This window comes from Pseudorasbora parva, chromosome 10 (genome assembly GCF_024679245.1).
Source record: "Pseudorasbora parva isolate DD20220531a chromosome 10, ASM2467924v1, whole genome shotgun sequence".
Lineage (NCBI taxonomy): Eukaryota > Metazoa > Chordata > Actinopteri > Cypriniformes > Gobionidae > Pseudorasbora > Pseudorasbora parva.
Window position 1 is genome coordinate 12,013,211 of NC_090181.1, and position 21,026 is coordinate 12,034,236.

Here is a 21,026-nt window from a genome sequence, read left to right on the forward strand (position 1 = left end):
CTATGCATTGCTTTGAAATGACTCTAATGAAGAGTAAAAAGAATGCAAGCTAAAATGGCATATTTGCTATATAAAATAGTGTTTGTGATTTTGGTGGTTGCTTGCGGGTTGAGGCTGTACACCAGCAATCAAATTTTGGTTCAAGTCCCGCTTTGGAAACGCTAGCAAGTCAAATTTCTACTGGACTAGTGTTTCTTTCAGAAGTGCTTGAACTATTTCTGACCTCTATTAAAGGGTTAGTTCACCCAAAAAAATTTATTATCCCATGATTTACTTACCCTCAAATCTTCCTAGGTGTATATGACAATCTTCTTTCAGACGAATAAAATTAAAGTTATATCAAAAATGTCCTGGCTCTTCCAAGCTTTATAAAGGCAGTGATTGTTGCTGTTTTTGAAGTCCATAAATGGGCATCTATATCCATGACTGCTCCATATGGCTCTGGGAGTTAATAAAGGGCTTCTGAAGGGAAGCGATGCGTTTGTGTAAGAAAATAAATAACCATATTTAAAACTTTATAAAGTAAATTATAATCATATTAAGAATTTGACACTTAGGTTACTCACTTAAGGATGAGTAAATCATGGGCTAATTTTCATTTTTGCGTGAACTAAACCTTTAAGTTTTTAGGAAATATGTTTAATTTAACCACTTTAGTTACTGCACTGTTGCCTTTGGGTTACAAATAATAATTTAGTTTGCTTTGTCAAGATATGACTTTCAACAAAACAACACAGTTAAGGTTAAAATATCATTAATTATTATTATAAGCTTATTTGTAATTTCTGGGTAAAGTTAATATATTTTTCTGGAATGGTGAAACAATATTAAAACTGTTTTTTATTTAATTTTAATTAAAGGCCATTTAAGACATGTATAATCATATGAACAATTTGCATGCTTCAGGGAATTGCTTAAATGTTCTTCTGCAACATAACCTGGCAGTAGAATGACATCACATATTCAGTCAATAGAGAGAATTGCTGCTGTCATATGTAGTTTTTTATTTGCGCTTTTATATTAGGCTATCATTGCACTTATAAATGCAAAGGAACTAAACTCCATTTCACTTAGGCCTATTTACATTTTTATTTTTGTAACACCTGTATTGATTAGTGCTTCAAAAAAATAAAAATAAAAAATGGGTTTCCGTTATTCCTCAAGTTTCCTCTAGAGCTCGGCGCTGTATGATCCACTCTTTCAATCTTCGGGCCCGGGAAGGCGGGACCGTATTAACCGTGCAGGGCGTTCTTTCTGCGGTCACAGGCGGCGTAGTCGTTCTAGGGGTGGGTCTTTCTTGGCAAAGGAAAACCCACCTTTTTCATTGTTTGGATCTCGAAGGAATGTAATGGTTTGATCTTGCGGCGCAAGGAAGGGGGGTGAGTGAAGGAACGAGGACCCTGCTGAGAGCTGATCTATTCATCCTCAAAAAGTCAAACGCGACTGAGTAGATTGTACTTCCAGAGAGCTACCTCCGAGAAAGTCTCACTAATCTTCTCCTGGTGTTCAAGGTAAGAGAAATTCGAAGCGGTGCTATTAAGCTAGTTTAGTAGAAGGGGAGCTGAATGTTCGAAGCTTGCCCCGAGACACAACTCCAAACTGCGGCAACTTTGCCACCCTCCTCCCCCTCCTGTTCGCTGCAGCGGAGGAGCTCGATACGCCGGACTGCGGTGATTTTAGTGAAGCTATTTTGTGGCTGATGTAGGGAATATATAGCATCGCAACAATACAATTGTAAACTTAACCGGGACTTTCCAAACGACGGATGTTTAGTAGGCGAGCGACAACTAAATGTTCATGTTCTCATTCTTATTTTAGGAGGCTGAACCAGAGATTCCCCCAGTAGGCTATTCAGATTGTGATGGTCTACGTCAGCAGCATCGCACTATAGCAAGTATAGAGAAGTAAAGTTAGCATTTACAAGATTCACGCTGTATTTGCACTTAATTTGTAGCGCGCGAGCATTGAAATGTCAAATCGATTTAAATTCCTCGCCACGTACACCCGACGTATCCCAGAATATTGTTTCCAAACAGGAAAAGTCGCTTTCTCTGAGAACAATACAGCGGAGTTCAGGAAAACTTGGAGTTTATATAATTTGATTTTATTTATACAGGAAGCAGTTTTCCTTTGCGTAACCTTGAAAGCGTTTTTGTCGTACGTTTGGACAGAATACTGCAAGAAAGTCCGGGGTGGGACTGTAATTATGAAGTCCATGTTCGCTTGTCAGACACACTGTGTTAAATTTCTAAATTCTGTATCGTTAAGTGTAGCCTTTTTTTTGACGCAGTTTGTGTCTCGACCTGCACTACTGTCGACACGGACTCGAATAGAAAATGTATTTCAAGCCGTTGCTATTAATGTTGACAGCCGTTATTAGAGATGCGAGGTGCGTTCACACACGATGATGACAGGCACAATTAAACGCGTTTGATTTTTTTTAAATCAGAGCCTTAACCTTACATGGCTCATTTTTGGTCTTATATTTGAAGTAGAAAATCCTGTTTTTGCCATGGCCTAAAAGTCTGGTGTTTATTTTTCACTTGCGTGCTGTAAGAGGGATGTCGAGTAGAGGTCAGGAAGATTGAGGCAAACTACTGTGTTTTGGCATATATAGGTGTGTGGGTTCATGTGTAAGATTATAGATACACCAATTTAATTTATTTTAGTGAGTCGAATTTTATTCCTTCACCAATGTGTTTTCTGATTTGTTTAGTAAACTTGCAAGTTACGTCGTTACGCCAGTAGGTGGCGAGAAGTGAGTCTCCGCCTCATTTGCATAGTAGGCTACGCAAAAAAAAGAGAGAAAAAAAGAGGCAGTTGAGCTGAATACGCAGTATTTATGAAACAGTAGCAAAAATCACACTTTATTTCTTGTGTAGCAATTACTTCACTATCCCCTCATGCCATTGGAGCTGAGGTCATTAGATTTGAAATGTAAAAAAACAACAACATTATAGTTTTAATGAATCCCTTTTCTTTACATGGCGCATAGAAATTACAGCGCAGAATGACTCTTTCGACATTATCCTAAACATTGTATAAGCATTCATTTCTTGTGTCATTAAACAAATGGAAGAGAGGCTTTGGGGAGTAAGTGTAAACGTCATGTCCTTTTGATTTTCCTGACAAAAACATCCCAAAATCCCTTCACATAAATATCAGTCTACAGGCTTTCTTACTAGACAACTTAGGAAATCAGGGAAGGTCTCTTTTTTTAATTATTATTTTATTAGTTAGCCTACATTACAAGCTGTTCACACATAAAAAATAGTTAATATACGAAATATACCCCCTTACATATAGCTCTTAGGCTGCGTTTACACTTGGCATTAATGCGATCACTGTGATAAGATCAAGCAGGGGTGTGTTTCCCAAAACTAAGTTAGCAACTTTGTTGCAATGCAATTTCCCATTGCCAACCAACTAAATTGCAAACAGGTTATCAACTATGGTTTTTGCAAACAGGTTAGCAACTAAGGTTTTGGGAAACGTACCTCAGATCGGATCATCAGTCAATCAGGACATAGTGCGTTTACATTTGTTGGATAACTGATCGGATTTGTTTCCTGCTAAATATTTCAATTAGGTCTGTCTAAGTGCTAATTCAGTAGCCTAGCGTATTGCATATTGTGGACAAAACTGGAAGATTATTTATAATAAACATGCTGAAGCATTAAAGGGTTAGTTCACCCAAATATATGTATTTTTTTCATTAATGACTCACCCCAATGTTCATCCTCGGAACACAGTTTAAAGGTCCCATTCTTCGCGTGTTTTCGAAGCTTTGATTATGTTTACAGTGTGCAATATTGGAAAGGAGAAGTCCCGCACACTATCAATTTGCAATTAAAAAGATTTATTGTTTCATAGCAACGTTTCGATCTTGCGATCTTCCTCAGGCATGGGGGATCTGCCTGAGGAAGATCGCAAGATCGAAACGTTGCTATGAAACAATAAATCTTTTTAATTGCAAGTTGATAGTGTGCGGGACTTCTCCTTTCCAATTGATGATAATAGGACTTATTTGTCCTGCTCTCCTACGCACCTATCACACACAGGTGTGCGACGTTTATGTGATTGATTTTGGTTCACAGTGTGCAATATAACATGAGTGAATACACAGTATTTTTCACACAATTTACATATCTGAACAGCGCTGTTTTCTCTGTCCTAAAAACGGCCTGATGATTTCCTTGTTCTATGAAGTCCCTCCTTCAGAAATACTTAAGTTCTGATTGGGCCAGCGCTTCCTGTGTTGTGATTGGACAGCAGCTTAGCGCACTTTGCCCGGAAAGGTCCCGCCTCTTACCATAACGGGGAGATGCAAGCGCTGAATGCGCGCTCTTCTCCACGTGGGAGAGCAACAAGACCACGCCCCCTATTTTACGTGTTCTTGTGGGCGGAGGGTTAGTCAACAAACGGTTCTAGTGACGTCATTCATGCAAGGAAGTGCAGGGGTGTAGTCCAAACCGGCCGTTCGCTGTAGGCTTTGAAAGGGAACTTCTGTTAAATAAAATATCTCGCTTGGCATTGAACTTTGAGCTTTATTATTTTACAGGTATTATTTATGCTCTAACAGTAAAATTTCACACTAACTAAAGTTTGAAAGATGGAATCGCGAAGAACGGGACCTTTAAGATATTTTAGATTTAGTCCGAGGCCTTTCTGTCCTTTGAATGTAAGTGTATGCCCACTTCCTGTCCACGTCCAGAAGGTAATGAAAACATCATCAAAGTAGTCCATATGTGACATCAGTTGGTTAGTTAGACTCTTTTGAAGCGTCGACAATACATTTTGGTCCAAAAATAAAGAAAAATACAACTTTATTCAGCATTGTCTTCTCTTCCGCGTTTGTTTTCAAACCTCAAAATAAAGAATCAAACGGTCGCGAATCAGCAGATTGATTCGTGATTCATATGGCCAATGTCACGTGATTTCAGCAGTTTGCCAGTTTGACACGCGATCTGAATATTGAATCATGACCGTTTGATTCTTTATTTGAGGAACACGGAAGAGAAGACAATGCTGAATAAAGTCGTATTTTTTGTTATTTTTGGACCAAAATGTATTGTCTATGCTTCAAAAGAGTCTAACTAAACAACTGAATTAAAGTTTAAAGTGAATTAAAGTAATTGACTACTTTAATTATGTTTTCATTACCTTCTGGACGTGGACAGCAAGTGGGCATACACTTGCATTCAAAGGACAGAAAGCCCTCGGACTAAATCTAAAACATCTTAAACTGTGTTCCGAGGATGAACAGAAGCCTTATGGGTGTGGAACGACATTGGGGTGAGCCATTAATGAAATAAATTTTTGGGTTAACTAACCCTTTAAAAACCTATAACATTAAAAAATAAATTCATTGTGTATTCTGATTATTCTTCTGGCAGTAACTAAAGTTAACTTGAGCAGCGTGCAGCTCTTCATTTGGATCTCACGACTGATTTACACTGGCAGCGCTGACAGTGACCTCATTCAGATATTGTTGCACAATTAAAATGAAAGCTGGCACAGAGGATATCATGTAAGTGTAAATAACCAGTTTTAAATTATTGTCAAGGTGAAACATGTTTAATTTCTTGTCAAAACTGCGTCCGTCCATTATTTTCCAACAGCCTTCTTGACTGGGCGTGGATTTATATGAAATCGACCTGTGAATGCAGATACGATGGCTGAATTGCGTTTACATTACATTGAGACCCGATCCTAGTTATAAAGTTACACAGTTAATCGTTACAATTCATCATATACCTCTGGACCAGGACATGCTGATTGGATAGCATTCCAATCAGAAACGCGTTTACACTTGTCTTTTCAATCTGTATGTGGGCAACATCCAGAAAAAGGCCAAATGTGTAAAGGCAGCCTTATATGTAATTCAAAAAAACAACACAATTTGGAATGTTGGACACGTGAGTACAAATAATTCTATCATTAAAGGGATAGTTCATCCAAAAATGAAATTTTGATGTTTATCTGCTTACCCCCAGGGCATCCAATATGTAGGTGTGTTTGTTTCTTCAGTTGAACACAAATGAATAGGGTGTATTTCTATGAGAGTCAATAACACATAGACATACGAATCCATATTAAACCCTGTGGCTCATGGCGACACATTGATGTCTTAAGACACGAAACAATTGGATTATGTTAGAAACCGAACAATATTTGTTATTTTTTTACCTCATATCAGATGAATCTCTATTATTCCCAGCGCCATTACTTCCGTCATAAGGTCAGAATTCCGCCATGATTTTTCTGTGAGTGACGTTTTTAAGATAGATAGATGGCTATATCTATGATAGCCCCATTATTTTCACCTTCTTCGAGGAAGAAGGAAGTAGTGGCGTTGGGAATACTAGATGAGATTTGTTTGATATGAGGTAAAAAAAAAACATAAATAATGTTTGGTTTCTTGCAGGATTGTAATTGTGTCTTTAATACATCAATGTGTCACCACTATATAATATGGATTTGTATGTGTTTTTTACTCATAGTGGCTCTCATAGAAATACACCCCAGTAACGGTTGGACTGAAGTTAAAAATCTTCATTTGTGTTCTACTGGAGAACCAAACACATATTGGATGCCCTGGGGGTAAGCAGATAAACATCAAATTTTAATTTTTGGGTGAACTATCCCTCTAATTAAACACCCTCATGTCGTTCCAAATTGGTTATTAAATTGGTGACTATGGAGGGGTCAGAAATCTCTTTGGAACACAAATTAAGATATTTTGATAAATTCAAAGATGAACGGTCTTACAGATTTGGAACGACATGTGGTTGAGTAGTTAATGACAGAATTACAATTTTTGGGCGAACTAACACTTTAACTAGACAGTAGAGTACATATATAGTAAATCTTTTGTGACACAACTGATAACTCATTCAGTGAAGGGGGACGTCTTCATTCAATAGATCCAACTAATGATGTTCACGCATATGCTATTGGTTCGCATTATAGTTCATCTTGAGAGAGAGAGAGACTAAAGCGAATGAATATTAGTTGGTTTGTGAAAGAGTGTTTAATTAAAACTCTGATTTGTTTATGAGCAAAACATATACACGCACAAGTATGAATTTGTCAGGTAAGCTGTGGTGATGGTTAAGGGGGGATGGGAAGCTAACAGAAAAATAAAACACTAAGCCCAGAGAAGAGCAACCCCCATACAAGCTCCATTACATTAGGCAGGTGGGGCCCATAAAGCAGAGAGAGGGAAGACGAGTACAGAGAGGACCTGTCATGACCTGTCCCGGACTCAAATGCAGAGCACTGACGGATTTACAGTAAGGCCCGAGAAACAGCACCTGTCATAGTGATCCAGTCAAGAACACTTATCTGTGTGTGTTTAGTATGAACATAAACTAGCCTATTCAACTAAACAGCACTACATTTACTGGCACTTGACAGCTTACGTATTTTAGCTTTATACTTAGACTATCTTGAGTACCCTGGAGTTTTATGGAGTCAAGATCAAATATTTGCACTTTCCTGTGAGTTGCTTTGATAAAGGAGCATCTATGCTTTAATGCAGGGTTCTTCAACGTTTTTCGGGGAAAGGTCCCCTTAGGCGATAGAAACATGCCCCACCCCCACCCCCCGATACATTTTAAACAGAGCTACATATTAAGCATATCGCCAGGTTAAATACTGATAATTGGTCGCTCAAACACCTTTATCTAAGCCTCTCTACTTAACCGTCAGACTCAGACACACACCCGTCATATTTGTAGTTTTTTTTAACACTTTTTATCCACCTTTTGTAGTTCTAATCGAATCCTCGTCCAACTCGCAATGGTTTGTGGGCAATATCAGCCGTTAGAGTGTGCTTTGATCCGCACTTTTTTTGCTATTCTATTCTTAAGCGACAGGAACAGAAAAAGGTTAAGGAGAAAATGTTTTTATTGCAATACTGTTTCTTTATTTTACTTAAAAGACTTGAAAAACCTTACTTAAACTTAAAACTTTACTTAAAAAAAACCTTGTACACATTCCAAGTGTATTGTACAATATAAAATAAATAAATATAAAGATTTACAGCGGCAGCTCAGATGTACAGTAGCATTTAAGAAATTGAATGAATAAATGTAGGCTCAAATTAAAACTACATAGTCTTCAATATACAACATGGATTTAAAGCTACTGTATTAAAGGTCGTTTGTTTTTTTTAATCAACATCATTTTAGAGGTGAACTGTCATTTTAAGGACAAGTGTTCATTGCGCTGCTGCCAAGCTCGCATCTCATATATAGACGCTATTTTACTTTCACTTTAGACATAACCGACTGTGTTTAGATGTTAACCTTGTGTGTACTTGACAGTATTAGTTCGGTAAGACTGTCCAGTAATCATGTGTGTTTGACAGACGTTTAGTGCGCGCGCTCAATGCAAAACAGTGCATAAGCACGCAAATTAAATGTTTAACCGGCAAGGCTTTAAAACGCGGCTAAACACGTCTTAACTTTAGTGCATATGATTGTATATTTGCTCATATCAACGCGTAGACTCACAGGCACTCTGTTTAATATTTTAAACGGAGAGAAATGGAAATAATTAATTAAATGCAAAGACGGGGGAAAAAACGCTATTCACCAGCGCGTATTGAACCGTGAATGCCGTACCGAACGGTTCAATATTATATTGAGTATTGTGGCATCCCCATTATGTGTCCAGAGCAACAACAACAAAACTGTTTTCATTTTAGATGAGTCAGGCTGCGATACCAAGCAGGAACACAAAGAGATGCCAAAAAAACTCCTAAATCAACTGCTTTGACATGACTGCATAAACCTATGATTACTAAACACAACATTGTACACGACAAATCAAACATTATCCTTCCTGAGTGCGTAGAAACAACGCAAATGTACCGAAATGTGTCTATACATGAATGCTGAGTACTGCATTAGTGTATGAATGTATTCACCTTCTGCCAAATGCAGACCAACGCAAGTGTCTGTTTCTATCGTAGCTTATCTATGCCTGCCTCTCGTGTGCTTCCTGACCTCCTATGCCACTTCACTTGTCTCTCACCTTAGAAGGGCAAAGGTTGTTTTATGATGGGTTGTTATTCTTGGTTATACAACCGTACATGTGAACTTTGTCAGCTTCAGCTGAAACAGGATGGGTGGGTGTTCATGACAAAGTGAAGGAAGGGGCAGTTCTCGCTCAAGAGAAAATTAGAAGACAGTTTGCTCTGATCAAACCTCGAATACCGGTGTGCTGTAATTCCTGCCCTACCTCTCCACTTTTCTTTATGAGCAGGCCCTGCTTCTGGTTTTGCCAGTCTGCTGATTGCTTTTCCACTCGGAGGAAGCATGCAGCGAAAGACTTGTGATGGTTATCAGTGTCCAATAAGAGTAATTACCAAACTTAGCACCAGACCCGTAGATTATGGAGAGGCTAAATTACTAGTCTGAGGTTTAAATTAAATATCGCGGTTCACTCCTGTTGTTCTCTCTCTTTCTTCCTTGCTCAAATATAGATTCTGACACAATTTAGTCCGAATGCTTACACTCTGTTGCAAAATCTCAGATCTCAATACAGTTTTAGTTTACTGGAACATTATGGGACAGTTTAGCACTTTACATGACATCATTGTTCTTCTTTCTCTCTGAGAATGAGGCTTTGAGCTGACACTTCTCTTCAAATTAAAAGGAAGTGAAATTTATGGGGCATTTTAGCAGATTTACCAAATGGTACTAAGGTTGTTAAATGCCATCGGCAGATTAGCTTTTGACAGCCTGTAAGCAAGAACCCATCTCTCCACTGTCACTGACATTAACATCCAGTTGTTTATCTTGAAGATAGACATTTTATAGTGGAATAGTATATGTAATCTTGAAAAAAAGACAAGTAATTCTCTGTTTTTCTGTGAACTGTGGTATATAATGGTGTTATAGGAAGGATGACCAAATCTGGTGCACAGCTGAGTGTCTCTTCAGTTTTGTGCTGTCAGGGAGTGGGAGAGCTCGCTGACAGACATCCAGCTTTTGGACGAGGTGTTAAAGTGTGAACACAAGAAGATTACAGCAGCTCCTCCCACACACAAACACACACTGAACCAGTCCAGCTGTCCCAGTTCGCCCTGAGGACTGATCGTCACACAGTACCAAAGGACTCAAATCGAGAGTGCTTCTGACTGTTTACACCTGGTTTTAAATTCTATATTCATTTATTCTCATGCTGTGTCAAATCTGTATGATGCGGTTGTTTGAAAAAAAGTAGTTTTGGACCTCGCCGTGTTTCATTGTATGGACAAAAAAACAGGCATTCTACAAAATGCATACTTTGTGTCCATAATTTACTTTGGGTCATCTGATCATAAGTATGTTAATTTCGGGTGGAAAAGTGGACCTGAATGTTTTGTGATGGGCAGTCGAAAATGTGTGTGATCAAATCACATTTGTAATGTATACCCTAAATGTGTGTTAACATTTATCATTGTTCAGTTAATGTTAAAGGCGACATGTAGTTGTTTCAATAGGAGTCCAAGAGATTAGGAATTTTGTGTCAGGGTGAAAGATTTGCCCACGCAGATTTCACTAACTTTGTGTTCTGGTTGCTCAGATGAATTTTCTGTGTTGATCAACAGACAGCTGTTTGGTTTGATAGAGACTTCTGTGTGAACAGGAATTCCTCTTTTGCACACAAACGAAGATGTGTTGCAAGGAGATGGTGTTACTGATGGCTATACTGAACTGAAATGGGCAATGTAGCTCCTATGATGAGAAAAAAACGGGTATGCTTAAGCATTCTGTCCTTTTTAGGTTTGCATCGGATGACATCACATCCTTTTTTGGTTTGTTTAGATGTCTTTATTCCGTGTTGCACTCATATAATCTGTGTATTTTCAGGGGGGGGGCTCGGTCCGCTTATTTGGTGCGCACCAGGGTTCGGATGGCAGTGTTCACACTCATGTACCGCACTAACAGTGCAATCGCACCAGAGTTTGTTTTTAATAGAACCAAACCTGCCAAGTGAGAACAAAGTTATTATTTGTGTGGCTTGTTGTATCCCACATTTGCGTTCTGTTTAATTTCAGAAAGAAGACTGGTTTCATAAACAATCGATTGGCCACATTTGTTAGGCATCAGCTATTTAAAAAAAAAACACGTCATTTGACTATTAGGATGGAAGAGCTCACAGTAGTTAAAGGGTTAGTTCACTTCAGAACGGTTAATGAATCAGTGAATCCATCAATGGTTTGGATCGCCAATGTCACTTGATTTCAGCATTTTGAAATCATGTGACATTGGCGATCCGAACCATTGATCAATTCACTGTTTCATAACCGTTTGAATCTTTATTTGAGGAACACGGAATAGAAGACAATGCTGAATAAAGTTGTAGTTTTTGATATTTTTGGACCAAAATGTATTTTCAATGCTTTAAGAGATTCTACTAAATCAACTGATGTCACATATGGACTACTTTGATAATGTTTTTATTCCCTTTCTGGACATGGACAGTAAAGTGTGCATAGACTACATATGCTCTGGGACTAAAATATATAATATCTTAAACTGTGTTCCGATGATGAACGGAGGTCTTACGGGTGTGGAACAACATTAGGGTGAGTCATTAATGACAGCAATTTCGTTTTTGGGTGAACTAACCCTTTAAGTGACAAAGAGGCACATAGCAAGAGTCGATATCTGTACTGCACCTCACCTGGGGTTGCTAATGCGCTTGTATTTGCTCAGACCTGCTCCTTCAGTGATCTTTTACATCATAGAAAATATTTGTGAGAAGAGCTCATCAGATTCCCCAGCTCTAAGCACTCGAAGTCATCTGTAAAGGATGTCGACTGTCTTTTCTCCTCAAAAAGGCCCCACCCTTTCTCACCCTTACCTGCGCACAAACACGCCTGTGTTTACATTTGAGCATGTGTACAGAATACAGAAGGGTTAGTGTGTCTTAACGAGCAGGTGTGCATTTAACACCTACAATTAAGGCTCGATATATTCACGGCGAGGTTCGTTTTCGTTCTTCGCTTGGGGTTGAGACAAAGTTCGAAATACGTGAGCAGAGTTATACTGTTAGGGAACATCTGATGCCACCCACTCTGGGTGCTTTACTCTCAATAACAAAATAAACACATCAAAATTTAGAAAATGGCAAGGTTTTTATTTTACTTTATAAAGCGCAAGAAAAGCATCTGATCATAGCAATGGCATATTTGCACAAGCTCTGCCATTTGACTCTCTAAAAACTCATGTTTCTTTATATAGCAATTTCTACTATATAGCAGCTCCAGTGTGTTGCAGTTTTCGAACACGGACGTCTAACCTTGACAGACTGAGCAGAAGAAATAAAGCGCAAAATATTTCCATGTGAAAAAAAGGTGGAGACTCCACGCACACCTATGTATTACATAATCACAGAACAATGCTTGTATAAAGGTGTTTAGCAGCCGTAGCAAACTTTTCGGAAAAAACTGTTTCGAACTCCCAAAATGAACTCCAAACAAAGTTTGTTTTGGCCTGATTTTGTTCAAAATTATATCACATCAGTTTGTTTTTTAAATTTCGGTTGAATTACATCGGAACCTTTAAGATCTTTGTTGGTGACACAATTACAAGTGGTCTGCCGAGACAGATCACTGTTCACCAGTGGTGGTAATACTGTGCATGTCAAATGAATTGTCCGCAATTGATTCCTCATCAACCTTTGACCCTCTTCCACACCCCCTTCTCTGTGACACTGTTGAGGAGTGGGAGTGTGTTTGAAATATCTCTAAGGTCTCCTGAAATAGCTCCGCTGAACTGGAGTGATGCACACACAGCAGCCCACATGCTCTGTGATGGTGTAATGTTCCCTCAGTATCCTGGACGGCACGCCGGACACAGCTGCAGTAATCTGCCGCTGCACAGAAGTGATCATATTAAAGTTCATTAGCTTCTGTGCATGTTTGTGTTGAGATGGGGAATTCCATCAAGGATCTGGCTAATGGCTCACGAGTCCTGATTTCCTTTTAGTAATGTCTAGTGTGCTACAGAGGGCTAATAGTCCTCTTACAGAGTTTTAGTATAAGGGCGTTTTCACACTTGGGTCCTGTTTAAAAGAACCGAACTCAGTGGACCAAGTGGTGAACCAAGTGAAAAAGGACCCAGTTCTCTTTACGTTGGTAAATGGTAAATGGACTGCATTTACATAGCGCTTTTAACAGACCCTATGGCCATCCAAAGCTCTTTACATTTTTGCCTCACATTCACCCATTCATACACCGACGGTGATGTCAGCCATGTAAGGCGCCATCCAGCTCGTCGGGAGCAGCTGGGGTTAGGTGTCTTGCTCATGGACACTTCGACGTTCACACTGTCCCTGTACCTGAAAGAGGACTCTGATCCTTTTTTGGTCCACTTTAGTAGGAATGTGATCTCAGACCCCTTTGTGTTCAGACTATTGCTTTTTGGATCTAGTCCAGTTCAGTGTTTGATGTTAAATGATGTTAAATGATGTTTAATGATGTTAAATTAATCTGTTTATCTTTTTACACAAAAAATATATATTTTTGCAATTCTGCATATTATTGCACTAGCTATATCACACACCCACCTTTGTAAATACAATTTATATTGAAGAGTTGTCCTTGATTCATGTTTATTTAATTGCAGATGGCAATGATAACATCAGCATACAACAAATTAAACGATAAAATACAATTATAAAAGAAAGATGCCAATTAAATAAACTGCTTTAAATTTTCCAGGTGAAGTATAGGTACTGTATGTCTAAAAGCAGAATTGAATAATCACAAGAAACAAATAAAACTGCATATTCTAGATTAGGTTAGTAATGCAGATGTTTATTTTCACTTAAGACAAAACTACCTCTTTTATATGCAAAATAAATGCAGTAGTATATGCGCTGTGACAGCTGGCTTCTGTGCATGTGCTTTAGGCACTCGTAACACCATTTTAAACTGGCAAGGCGCACAGCCGTGTCTTGTTTGCATGTTTGGAAGCAGTTGAAATTGCTATAAACAAGTGTGAATTGGGAATGAATAATTTGTAGAGATTTGCTAGAAGCAGCAGCCATGATGAACAGCTGATTTGTACGGAGGCATTTGATGACCAAACTACATTGGAAATCGCGAACAGAAAGATCAAGTAAGTCCAGAGCGGTTTGTTTTCAGACTGCGTGTTTTTAGCGAACCGTACAATAACATATGATCGAACTTTTGATATGTAAAGGGTCATCTTAATATAAAAATATCCTGTAAGTTTCAGAGCTGAAAACTTCCTTGTTAGTCAAAGAAAAGCTTTTCTTGACAGCTGGCTCAGCAAATGATCGATCTGCGAATGTTCTTACCTGTGACAGCAGAGGATAGTGAAACGCCTTCTCAACCGAAGAAGACAAATGTCTAATTCTGTAGCCCCTTCCATCAACTCACGCCTGACGTTATAGATTAATAACATAGGCCTACATGGAGCTAAACCGGATTGAGCTACCAAGCAATAAACATGCCATAAGCTTCCTTCATGATTCCAATAACTTATCAGTGAAGTTTAGCTGGTGCACGTACTTGGCTTGTGGGAGCATGAGCAGTTATCCACGGATCGGACGGGCAAAGTAATAAAAAATAACATTCCAATTAATTGCAGGTGGATGAGATAAATGATTGTGTTTGTTTGATAAAGACATTTTGCGAGCTCTGTCGGCGAATCATTCCGATTGCTGTTTCTCCACATTGGCAGTTTTCAAAACATTTCCTCCTGACGGGGGGAGCTAAAGCTCATTATAATATGCAAAACTGTTATCCATCCATTGCAGTGGGCATTTACTTCCAAGTCTTCAATACTTGGAACGCCTTTTAAAAACTGAGCGTTCCAGGAGCTAGGCTAAAAAAACAGGGTTGTGACCTGAATTACTTATTCATTTTGATCTTTTTGAATGTAAAAACCACGTGAATGTCACAAGTTGACCAATTTAATCTTTTTAACAGTAATAACCATAGCAATGGGGGGAACAAAACAATCTGATGTATGCCAATTATCTGTGCTTTAAGTCATTTTACGTTTTACCGATACATTTATCAATACATTTTCAAATCAGTCACCCAGTGACTTTAAAGGGGGGGTGAAATGCTGTTTCATGCATACTGAGCTTTTTACACTGTTAAACACTTGGATTCCCATCCTAAACATAGTCAAAGTTTCAAAAACTAATGTTGGACGTTTGATAGAGTATTTCTGTGTCAAAAATACTCCTTCCGGTTTCTCACAAGTTTCTGAGAGTTTTTTTTCGAGTATGGGTCTACTTGACGTTAAAAGATCGGAAGGTCCTTGTATGGGCCGTACGGGCTCTTCTCCCGGTAGGGTGCGCGCGCGCGTCACTAGCGCGAGAGAGGAAATGCACGCTGTAAACAGTCTCTCAGCTGCAGATCCAGTTGTCCGTGAACACTAATGTCGGTTATAGTCCGCGCCGCGCTCCACTTCATTCCTCCACTTTGACATTAAGCGACTTCAACGCTTCAGCACAGCATTCCGGGAAGGCAGCGCTGCATTTGAACGGATTTGAACGCAGAAATGCTTCAGTCGCATCGCAAAGTGGATCTCCACACTCCAAGAAGTGTGTTTTTGACGGAGCCGTCCCAGCGATAAAGGTTCGGTCCTGGAAGCAGCCGGTAAAGCCTAGTTCACACTGTCCGATTTTTGCCCCGATTTTGAGTCGCCGACAGGTTTTGTGAAATCGCCGACAAATGCCCGAGATCACAGGCAAATCGGTGCTCGTGCACGCGAGTGACAATCACGCAGTATGAATGATCAAAGACGCGATCAGAGAGAATCGCCGACGAGTCGCCGACGCCGGTGAGATATTTGGCATGCTTAATATCTGGACCTGTCGGCGATTCAAACTCCTGCTGTGTGAACAGCGCTCTGACTGAAAATTACACCGACAGCCAATGAGAGAGTGAGATACAGGGCAGCAGGAGGTTCAGGGAGGAGTTATAGAGCAGAATTTCAGTATTTTAATAGATATATTTACAATTCTATCAAACAGAAACAAAGGCCAAACATTTGCACATCCAGCCATAGCAGCAGCACATTAAATAATTATTTATTTACCTCAAACTGTCTTTGCAGAACAAAATCCTGGCTCCCTCTGTCTCTCCAACAATATCTTCCGCCATAATCTTTTTTCTTTTTCTCCACAAATCAGCGCACATACAATTTGAAGCAAACTTTGTGCAGTTTATCATTTTTAATAACAATTCCAAGTCTCGCGCGAGAACTCCGGTCTGACGCACGTGTGATCTCGCGTTGTTTACTTGTCACATCGCACGTGTGTTTGGGAAACGTAGTTTGCACACCGGAGAGCGAGAGAGTTGTCGGCGATTCTTCCTCTTGATCAGTCATGCAGTGTGAACTCCTCTGTCGTCAAACCATCGTGCAGTGTGAACACAGCAGTGACTGAATGATACCCCAGATAGTCATGCAGTGTGAATAGAGCTGTGACCCGACGAGTTTGAAAATCGTGCAGTCTGAACTAGGCTTAAGTAAAACTGCTTCAAATGTCTGTGCTGTGCTTATCGTCGCGTATGTAAACATCAGTAAACGACACGATCGTGTGCTTCGTCATTCAAATGCACTAACGGACTTCATTGCTGTTCTATGTAACTTATAACGTTACACTACTCTGACGTGCAAAACCGTTTTGCTTGCTACTAAGGTTTGGTCGCATACAATAGTCCATAAACCGAATCATGTCATGTTGACAGGCCTCTAAATACAGTACTTACCACAGAGACGGACGTCCTGCTGTTGCTGTTTCTATTTCAGCCTCCGAATTAGATTCTGGATCATATCTATTAGCTGAGATAGCTGAGATGGGTTTCTCCACGCTTGAGGATGTCACTGCTTTGCGCAGATGTCATTCTTTAGCTCCGCCCACACGATACGCCTCCAGGCGCTCGTTTTTTTCCGGAAAGACTCCCATATTTATACAGCCCATATTTCTTTTACAAATATAATAAAACGAAAGACTTTTCGGAGATATGAAGGATGCAATACTACTCTATAGGTACTCAAGATTGACATGAGATTGACTGAAACTGAGTGTTTCAACCCCCCTTTAAACTTATAAAAGTGTTTTTTTATTATTTTTTTATTTCATGAATAAATTGGATAAGTTAATATTACAAACTGTTTCCACATTTATTTAGGATTTATTGTCAGTACTGTGCTCGCAGATTACATGGGTAGGGTACTTTGTACTGTGTGTGTAGATGACCGTGTCCACCACTACCAAAGACCTTTTTGACCCAGGATAAACCGTGTTGTGTCTTACCAAGTCATATCCAATGACCCCAGATTCCCTCATCATTTAGCATGAGGCTGTTGGTTTTATAATTCTGTGCTGCACCGCCTATTTATACCCACCACATGGAAACACAAGCAGAGACTCTCAGTCCAGCAGGTTCAGGCATAGGCAGGGAAAGAGTCCGTGCCCTTCCTCCCTCTGCAGTTTGTCACTGATGCATGAACTCTAGTTTTTGCCACGTTGCTGTCTACACACAGCACTATAAAGTATAGAGTTAGTGACACTGAATAAACAGTGAATGGACCCATCTTTCAAAGATCTGACAGATGAAAGATTTTTTTGGAGAGTTAGCCATTGCCTTCATAATAATTATTTACTGTAATCTCAGTGTAATGTAGCAAGAAACATGTACATACAATTTTGAACCTCTGCCATAAACATTGTGTTTAAGGACAGTAACACTCAAATGTTTAAGTGTATTTGGGCCCTGTCCTAAATGCCATCCATTTCCTGGTCTTAAATCAGTATCAGACTGTAAAACAATGAATGCAGAACTGTTATTTTTGAGGAATAACTTAACACATCCTTTGCCTTTACTCCATTACTCCATTTACTCCATTAAATGGAAGACGTCTCTAGTGTGGTTTATCCGGGGACAACGTAACTGTGCTATCTTTTATTAGAGGCAGGATAGCTATGACCTGTGAACTGTGCAAATATGTTGAGAAAGTCAAACTGAGGCTGACGCACATTTGGTTTGCTCTGGTTCAAGGCCTATTATCCCTTATCTCTGATAGAAAACATGTTCCTACTGTGACACTCGATTGTAAACATTTTCCTGAGTTCTGTAATGGTTTACATATGGTTGTGGATTTTTGCCATTTTAAAAGGGCAGTTTAAGCCTAAAGCCTGAAAACTCTGCCCTTGCATGTACCTTCCTGTTCAATCGTCATGCCTGGTAAAACTTACTCTGCTTTTACCTTTATATCTGCAAAGAGAGGTAAAAAAAAAAAAAATAGACTGTTATTTAATTAGGATGACCCACAGAGTTCTTTGGACTTTCTTCTTTCAAAAAGACTGTGAATGAAAATAAACCCCCCACAAAAAGCAGTATAAGATCTTAGATTTTTGTGTTTGCAGTAGGCAAAGTCAAACGTCTTCCAAGAATGTTCTACGAAAGCTCTATTAAGGCAAAACAAAATATGACCTCTAGGAATGGCACACACCATGTGCAGGCAGATGTTCAGAATGTGGTCTTCCCTATTTTGAAGACTATTTATTAGAGAAATAACATATTCAGGACATCTTCCAAGAATGTCCAAAACAAGCTCTTTTAAGGCATAACAAAATAGAAATGACCTCTAGGAATGGCACACGTTGTGTGCAGATGTTCAGAATATTGTTTTCCGTATTTTGAAGAACATTTTTATTTGGGGAATGGACAAAATATTAACATTAGGGATGATGTGTGACTGGATGGAGCAAGTCTTTCTTCTTTTACAGTCAAAATAGATGCTTTTTTTTCCATCTGGAATGGTTTATTTATATGATTAATTGAATATTAAGTTCCACTATGTCTCTTGGATGTTTGCTGTTGAAAAACAAAAATGCCTAAAGAAGACTATCAGACATAAAGTGGACAAGATGGAACCTAAAACGTGGGAATTCATAACATTTTAAAAGGTTTAAGAGCAAGGATTTTGTCATATTACTTTTGTGAGTCTGAATTCTCTGGACCGGCTCATATATTTATGTCTGAGGCCTCGGGGGGGTTTTATCAGGTGTGTCCAAGTCTGTGAGGGCCGTTCTCTCTCTTTTCTAGTCATCAAAGCCAGGAGATGTCAGCTCAAACCAGGCAGTGCAATGATTTCTCTTCCCTTCTCTCATTCTCTCTGTTCTTGAGGTATTTTTGGAACTTAATGAAAAAAGAAATCTGAACCGCTTGGCCTTAAAAGGGATGTTTGGGTCAGCTGAGTGGAAAGTTGTGTTATTAATGCGTTTGACGTCTCTCTCGCACTGTGTTTTGTTAAAGAGGCTGAAGAACAGGAATGCTCGGGGTTGGACCGTTCAGTTGGGCTGGACTTCATCTTTGGGGAGGGAGAGTGAAAAAGGGGCATAGTTAGCATTTTTTAGAAGCCATTCCAGCTTACTTCAAGGTCCACTTTTTGCCCACTGGGACATGCTATGGATGAGGCTTGTGAACAAAGTACATGTAACTCTTAAAATTATTTTCTGTACAGAGGACTTGAAAGCAACTTAAGCGTATTTACAAGAGAAAAACAGCATGCGTTTTGCCCATTAAACAAATCTCTCTTGTCTCAGCAGAAACTTTGGGTTTTAACAGCTCATCATGTGGATACTGATCTCTTTCTTGTGTCTTTCCCTTATATGATCCCATAGAATCCAATTCTAGAAATTCTGCTCAGTCCATGAAGAAATATTTTGACTATGGGTGACTGTTACAGTCCATTTAAATGCATTATTAAAGCATGGATGGGAGAAAAAAAATGTTGTTGAGATTGGAAAGTATTGGTGGTTTTCCATGATTATTATCTATAATTGTGATGAATTATAGAATGCGAACTGAATAAATGAGTCTTTGTTTGTTTGAGGTTGACTTTGCATGTAGCAGAGTTAAATTATTGCTGGTTTGCTTGTGAGGGTCTGTTTTGTACTTAAATGACATTTAAGATAAATTAAGGGGGGGGGGGGTATGAATCAACATGTGCAGGAGTTTTTAGAAATGTTCCCTTTGCATTCACGTTGGTTGCATAATTTTTTTCCCTCATTTTCAAGAACTTTTAATATAATGTTGCAAAAAATTGTAAGTGGTGTTACATCAGATAAAATGTAATAACATTTTTCTTACACGTTGAAAACTTGTTGAATACAACCCACTGACCCACAGCTGTGGTTTGTAAGTGTCTGGCCATCTCCATGTGTCGTTTCAACATGACTGTTCTTATCTCTCTGAAAGAGGAGTGCCTCTGCTGCTGCTACTGAAAAAAATGATAAAAGCCCCCCAAAAACAATCACTGATGTCATTGTCTCCCTGACCAAACATACAGGATAAGACCAAGCTCTTAGAACACTTGGTGATGCCTGGTGAACTGCATTTACATTGGAATGGCTGCCACACATATTCACACATCCCACTTCTTGATGATTGGTGACAAGGAAGCCTTATTGGGTTTAGAGATGTCAGTCAGTTGGAGTAGGACTAAAGGCCTGAAGAAAAAAACTTTGATCTTTACTGACAGTGTTTAGACACACTTTTTAAAAATGATATTAAATGTATCCCCTTATTAACTATACATATTATTTACCATACAAGATATTGTTAATATTGTCCTAAGAAAGGAATACTTAAGGAATAATATGCCTGAATAATTTTATTAGAATGTATATGATACAATATAAAATATGCAGTGTAAAAATTAAAGGTAGGGTAGGTAAGAATTGGTTAAAAAACTTTTTTTCCCCAAATTTGTTTAAACGTTTTATATATCAATACATAATTAAAATGTAAGTATTCTAAAAATGAAAGTATAAAATTTGAGTGTCTGTAGACCTCTCACGACTGTTTTAAAGACGGCTCATTATTTCCATTCACTCCACCTTCTCCCTTCTGGGCTCTTTCCAAAGCCACGCCCCCAAAACACACGAACGCGCCTCACCGACCGCTCTGCTGGAAGACGCATTATTTACCTGAGAGGAGCGGTGTGCAGGTAGTAACATCATGTCAGAAT

At 39.0% G+C, this 21,026-nt stretch overlaps 1 protein-coding gene across 2 annotated transcripts in view; it reads left to right on the forward strand.

Annotated features, from left to right (window-relative positions):
* Window positions 1-1,220: 1,220 nt before the first annotated feature.
* The window catches only part of luzp1 (leucine zipper protein 1), a 67,080-nt gene continuing 47,274 nt past the window's right edge, over window positions 1,221-21,026 (forward strand). For both annotated transcript variants that reach the window (XM_067455168.1, XM_067455166.1), the window contains exon 1: window positions 1,221-1,511. The gene's annotated coding sequence lies outside the window, so the exon portion shown is untranslated. The remainder of the gene's footprint in view (window positions 1,512-21,026) is intronic.